We start from the raw sequence: 7,287 nt of genomic DNA, 5'->3' as shown, positions 1-7,287 counted from the left end.
TCTGGATGGTAGACCATCTTAGGATCTTTAGGAATCGTGTTTAAAACAGAAAAATGCTGTTAGCGGGTTTGCAGATACTTAACCCCACTATCCAGCTTCATTAGTCTTGAAAAGACAAAACTGCCCCCCCCCTTACTACGCCTCACCTTGAACTTACTGTATCTTCCTGCCTTCTCCCCTGAGGTGCTTGGGTTGTTCCAACATGCACCACCAGGACTAGCCCGTAAGTACTTTTCATCCCGCATCTTTTTACCCATCCCAAGGAAACCACAAGGGAAACTTGTGTTTGTCTTTCTGTGGTTTTATACTGGTGTCTTCAAAGACCTCTGTCTCACCTTATGGTAGCCCATCCTTTGATCCTAGTGCATAAAGGCAAGTGAGAGTTTGGGGCCAGCCTGGTCTACATACTGAGCTCCAAGTGAGCCAGGGTTACATAGTGAGCCCTGTCTCAAAAAGCAGTAATAAACAAAACAAAAACCTCTATCTCATATTATTGGTGTTTTTTAATTTAGAAACTCTCTTTCCATATTAATAGATACGAATCGAGTTGATTTAATTACCATATAATAATGTATTGTGTAAATGATGCTATTTACCTGTGCTTTAATTATGGGTCATTATTTTTCTATTGCTGTATAAAATTTATCATAAAAAAAATAGCAGGAATTGCCAGGCATAGTGGTGTCTTATCCCTTTAGTCCCAGGATTTGGGAGGCAGAGCCAGGTGCGCTCTATGAATTTGAGGCCAGGAGAGTCTATAGTCCAGGGCAACAAAGTGAGAACCTTTCTCAAGAAAAAGAACACAAATTGGGGTGGAGCTTAGTGGTAGAACATTTTCCCAGCATATGTGAGCCCTTGATTTCGGTACCTGGCATTGTAAAATAAATAACACAAACGTCTTGGGTAATTGTTCTTAGGTGAGACAACTAGCTAGCATGGCCCAACTTCCTTAAGAGTTTCAAACATGGCTAAAAAAGGTGTTGATCATATGAACTTTTTTTTTAAAGTTATTACTATTATGTGCATGTCTGTTTTGTCTACATGTATATTCTGTGTAACATGTGCATTCGGTGCTCATGGAGGCCAGAAAAATGTCATTGGATCCTTTGGAACTGGAATTATGGATGGTTGTAATCCACCATGAGGGTGCTGGAAATCCAATCCAGGTACTCTGGAAGAACAGCCACTGCCTCATTACTAAGTCATCTCTCCAGCCACACAAACTTTCCACACAAAAAGAGAGCAAAACCTCACTCTAGTTCTGCATCCTCCTTGAGTCCCATGGGGGTTCAAAAGTTAAAATTGATAAAAAATTCATAGAGGAAAAACTGTACAAGTTTATTTAATACAAGTTTACATGGGGCCAGGTTTGGCTACTCATGCTTATAATCCCATACTTGTCAGGCTGAGGCTGGCCTCTAATTCAAGGCCAGCCTAACTACAAACAGTTCAGTGCCAGTATACCCTCAAAGCAAGCCCCACCCATCTCAAAAAGGAAAACAAAATAACATTTTTGGCATCGGAGCCTCACAAAGACATAGAGAACCAGTTAAGAGTCAGCTGCTTACCTGGGCATTGTGACACGTGCCTGTAATGGGAGGCAGAGGCAGGTGGGTCTCTGAGTTTGTGCCAGTCTGATCTACAAAGTGAGTCCAGGACAGCCAAGACTACACAGAGAAACCCTGTTTGGGGAAAAAAAAAATCCAAACCAAAAAATAGAAGAGTGAGCAACTTAGTTGGCGTGCTAGGCAGAGGCAAGGATATCTCTGAGTTTGAGGACATCCTAGTCTAAATAGCTAGTTCTCAGGCAGCAAGGGGTACATTGTGAGACCCTGTCTCAAAAATAATGCCAGCTGCTTATTTTATATCAGAAAAGAATAGTAATGAAATAGTGTAAGGCAGAATGGCTTGATCCAGAGTTAGCTTGAAAGGGAAACATCTAGGAAAATAAGGATTAACAAAACTGGTTATGCAAGATTCATCAGCTCTCTCATCTGTGATGCTAAAGATGTATCTTTTTTTTAATCTCTTATTTAAAAAAATATGTTGATGGGTGCTTTGCCTGCTTGTGTGTCTGCATCAGGTGTGCTCTGTGGAGGCAGAAGAGGGTGTATACTCTGAAACTGGAGCTACCTAGCTGTGCTCTGCTGTGTGGGTTCTAAGCAAACCTGGGGCATCTGGAAGAGCCACAGGCCTTAGCCACTGAGTCATCTCTCCACCTCGCATGTCTTTGAAGAAGCACACAGAGATCGGAGTGCTCTTTTACCTTTGGTGTGTCTGGTGGGTGTGCGTATGTGCACCCATGCCACGGCACATGTATAGAGGTCGATGGACAGCCTCCTCTTTGCCCACCACCATTTTTAAGGCAGTATCTCAAGCCACTCTGTCTGCCCAGGCTTGCTGGCCTGCAAGCTTTTGGTCACTGTTTTCTCTGTGCTTGAGTTTTTTGTTTACTCCCTACGTACCCCAGGCAGGATATCTCAGGCTGACCTTGAACTCACCCTCGTCCCTCAGCACCCAGAGTATTTAGGACAACAGGCTCGCTCCATCCCTCTAACCCTTGGTTTTAAAAGGTAGCTCACGTCTTCTATTGTGAGGCTCACTATCTACAAGTTAGCATTAAATGCTGTATCCTTGTGCCTCAAGTCTGGTTTTCTCGTGGGCTACTGCTGGGGAGTCAGAAACAATGTCTGCCCTTTCCTACAGTCCAAAGGACAAACCAGAGTGAGACTCCAGAGTTCTCTGAAAAGCGGTGGGTAAGGGGTCAGACGCAGGAGCATGGGTACCCTTAAAGTAGCCAGAGCAGAAAGCCTGAACCCAGCATGGATGTGACTCCCCTAGGCCCCTACCTAAATACTCTAGCCCATTCCATCGGCCCCCAAGACCACAAGCAATGAGGACAGAATTGCATATAGGGACTGGTGGCTGGATACTGGAGCATCACACGGCCCTCCCCAGTTCCTCCAAGAGTCAAACCCAGCTGGACTCCTCGAGATGTCAGTTTGGCATAGAGGATAGGCTTGACCAGCAGCTCCTAAGAGAGAGACTCAGTATAAGGAAATAAAAGAAGGGTCTGCAGGCTGGGCACAGGACAGGTGTGCTTGCTGCTCTTCAAGAGGACTGGAGTTCAGTTCCCAGCACTGACACGGGGCAGCTCACAACTACCACTAACTCCAGCTCCAGGGAATCTGTTGCCCTCTTCTGGCCTCCTCAGGGACCTGCACTCACATGTGCACACAAACACACATAAAATACACCTTTGATATTTTTGAGACAAGGTTTCACTATGTAAACCTAGATGGCCTGAACTTGCGATGAGAGACCTGCCTGCTTCTGCTTCCGCCAGAGCCCTGGGATTAGAGGTGTGCACCACCGTGCAAAGCCAAAATGAATCTTTCCAAAGAAAGAAAGGTACATGACTAGTTAGGTGTGCGACTTTACTCTCACTTTTAAAATCTCTTCAGACCAGTTTCAGGACTGCATATGCAGTTTATCATCTAACATGCATACTTAATATGTAGGTCATAGAGTCTGTGCATTCTGGGTTAGTGTTGATACTGTTTTTGATGTGTTACCTCCCACACCAGATAGAGAATTATGTCTTCAAACAGTCTGGAAAAAAAAAAAGTGATTTTTTTTTTTTTTTTTTTAATCACCTTGGCATTCCTGTTCCATGATTAAATTTTACAGCACGTGAATACATCTTGCCCATATTGAGGGCTTCAAGAAACCCTGTCTCAAACTAAAAAAAAAACATCTATTCCTTTAATAGCCACTCAGATGCCAAGTTGCCCAACTCATGTGTTTGTGCGTTTTCAGGCATGGTTGCCCTGTGTGGCCTAGGCTTTCCTGTCCCCCGTGAGCCTCCTGCCTCCTGTTTCCTATGAGCTGTGCCATGCCACGGGTGGATGCGCCCTTCCTGGCTTCTTCCTTGCTGTGTTCTGGGGATTATTACAGCATACAAGTGCATAGGCCGTGGTATGGTTGTGCTAAACCTCTGTTTTTAACTTTCTGTTACACTTCCCTGTGAGTATGTACACGGGCATGCACACCTACAGAATGGGTGGTCGGAGGACAGCTTATAGGCATCCTGTAGGGCAGGAGGCCCAAACTCAGGTAGTCGCTCGACAGCACCTTCTCCTGCCAAGCCCGCTCACTGCAAGCAGCTTTTAGTACCTGTTGGGTTGAAACAAGGTCTCTACCATATATAGCCCACGGTGGCCTCAAACTCTGCCTCCCAAGAGGGGTTACAGGCATGCGCTACCACGCCAGGCTACCAATGGGCTTTTATATTGCTTAGAGCCTTGATGACGCTGAAGATACCTGTACTAGCCTTAACACATCTGTGTGCAGTTCCTGCCTGTGTGTGGGATAAGATCCTAGCTGGATCAGATGCGAGCTTTGCAGTTTTTAGCCTTAAAAAAAAAAAACAAAAAACCTCCAAACTATAAAACACATATGCCACTTTTGTTTAGAGCCATTTTTCTTTGATTTGTAGAATTTTTCTAATAGAAAAATGTAATGCTCAGTCAGTATCCCTCTTTCCTTTATGCCCTTCACGCTGTGTCACTTCCTATCAGAGAAATTGAGTGGGTCATCATAGTGACTTTGCTTTGTGCTTTACACGTGTGCGTGTTATGTTATTACATGAATGTCTTCCCTAATAAAAACCACCTTGCTTACTGTGGAGCTCATCCTTGGAGGTCTGTACAAGTGTGTCTCATTATTTCTTACCGCTTCATAGGTGTCATGGATGTGCCTTACTGGTCTGTTCTCCTATGGGCAGGCAGAGATGTAAGCTCCTCCCATGTTTTCACTTTTGCAAACAGTAGCCTGGCCTTTGTGGGACTATTTTTTTTTTCTTTTCGGTTTTTCAAGAAAGGGTTTCTCTGTGTAGCCTTGTCTGTCCTGGTCTCACTTTGTAGACCAGGCTGACCTTGAACTCCAGAGATCTGCCTGCCTTTGCCTCCCGGAGTGCTGGGGTTCAGGCATGTGCCACTGCACCCAGTGGGATTTTTACTGAATAACTCCAAAAAGTGAGTTCCAAATAAGCACTTCTTTCTCTGTGAAGTAGAGTCTAACAGGTTTTTGCTTGGTTGGTTTTGTTTTTTTGAGACAGGGCTTTTCTGTGTATCCCTGGCTGTTCTGAAACTCACTCTGGAAACCAGCCTGGCCTTGATCAAAGGCATGCACCACCACTGCCTGGCATGCTAATAGTTCTTAAGCAAGATTTAGCAAGTCCTTCTGAATGGAAGTTTTTGTTGCTGCTGCTGTTATTGTTTTTTGGATTTTCCTTTGCTTGCTTTGTGATAGAGACATACAGTATAGCCCAGGCTATTCTTGACAATCTTGCCTCAGTGTCAGAAGAGCTGGGGTCATAGGTATTGAGTCACCTCAGTTTTTTCTTCCCTAAGTAGTTCTTTTCCCATGATTGCACACTGCTGGTTCAAAGTCATGTTGTGATTCTTTACTTTTCCTTTAATTGTCTAACATGGCTACCAGTGACTTCAAGTAAGATTACAGTGTCCATAACCTAAATGGAACAGTGAAAACATCATAGTCAGTCTAGACATCTAGACTTCATCGGGTAAGCTGTCCACTGGAGTGGCCATGGCAGTTAAACTATTCTCTTAAAAAGTCAATGTTTCATCATGAAGAATTACAAGGGACATGTTCTGAGAAATACAGTTATGGGAGTGTGTCATTATACAAGCAGTGGACTGTAGTTCAGGCTTCACTAGGCCACTTCCGCTAATGAGACTACTGTATATATAGCATATAGCTTAATAGCTAGAAAATTAAGGGTTCATCTCATTTTCCAGTGATCATATCATCTTTAAATATGATGTCTGTCTTTTATTTAAATCATTTGGCAGGCAGCTGGGCATGGTGGCCTATGCCTTTAATCTAGCACTCTGGAGACAGAGGCAGGCAGATCTCTGTGAGTTCCAGGCTAGCCTTGTCTACAACAAGAGTTCTTATATACCCAGGGCTGTTACACAGAGAAGCCCTGTCTCAAAATAAAAAACAAAAACAATCACATGGCAGGCAGAAACATAAACCTAGACTTTGTCATAGCTCAGGCAACTTCAGCTGAGACCTTTTCTGGGGCCGTCACATCCACTTTCAGGATAGAGTAAGAAAGAACAGCTAAATAAGCATTACTGAAGTTAAGAAGAAAAGTATTTTAAATTTTTGAATGGTAAATGAAAACTTGTGAAAATGACAGATAAGAGTTTTTCAAAATTAACAGTTGGTCCTAGGTAGTATTATATTGAGTTAGTTGACCTAAAACCCATATAGTTAACTAAATAAATACTGTTAATCTGTTAGTAAAGGTTTTTAAGAATATACCTTTATTTTACTACATTTATTTGTTTTTTGTTTGTTGAGACAAGGCCTCACTATATAGACCAGTCTGATCTCAACGGAGATCTGCCGCCTTACTGGTATTGAAGGCGTGCACAACCATACCTGGCTTTATTAGTGCAGGGGCGAGACTAAGCTGCAGTGAAGTGTGGAGGCTGGAGGGCAGCTTTTGGGAGTCGGTTCTCTCCTCCCGCCTCGTGGATGGATGCTGGGGATCAAACTTAAGGTGTTTGGCAGCAGGAGCCTCTATCACAGCCTCTAGTTTTGCTTTTTGAGACAGTTTTTTCATAGGTAGCATTCAGGCTGTTCTCAGACCTGCAACCCTGAAGGCCCCTGAGTGTTGAGTATAGGGATGTACCACCACACCCAACACAAAAAATCACTTCAGAAGTAAGCGTGAGTGTGTTCCTAAGTCAGCCTCTGTGTTTTGGGGTTGTTTTTTTTTTTTTTTTTTTTTTTTTTTTTTTGAGACTGTCTCTCCCTGGGGTCTGGAGCCCCCTCCCATTAGGTAGGCTGGCCGGCCTGAAAGCCTTAGGGATCTGCCTGCCCCTGTATCTCCAGCAGTCACATTACAGGCTTCACTGTACCTGGCTTTTCCTGTGGCTGCTAAGGATCAAACTCAGTCTCACACTTGCTTGGTAAACACTTCACCAGCTGAACGACCTCCTCAGCTCCAAAGATAATTTTTAAGTTTTCTCAAAGAATATAAGATATAGACATTAAAGTGGTCATAAAATAAGGACATACAGTTTATAGATAAAATGTGAACACAAATGCTAATCCATTTCTTGTAGGATATGTGTTACGGGTGTGATTCTTTAAGCTGCATCCTAAACATTGAAAGGGGGATGTGATTAAAACACATACATTATTAACACATACATTGTTAACACACAGATTAAGATAGCTAATGCCGAC

The sequence above is a fragment of the Psammomys obesus genome, unplaced genomic scaffold (assembly GCF_907164565.1).
Source record: "Psammomys obesus unplaced genomic scaffold, mPsaObe1.curated_primary_1811, whole genome shotgun sequence".
NCBI lineage: Eukaryota > Metazoa > Chordata > Mammalia > Rodentia > Muridae > Psammomys > Psammomys obesus.
This window is presented reverse-complemented; position numbering follows the sequence as displayed.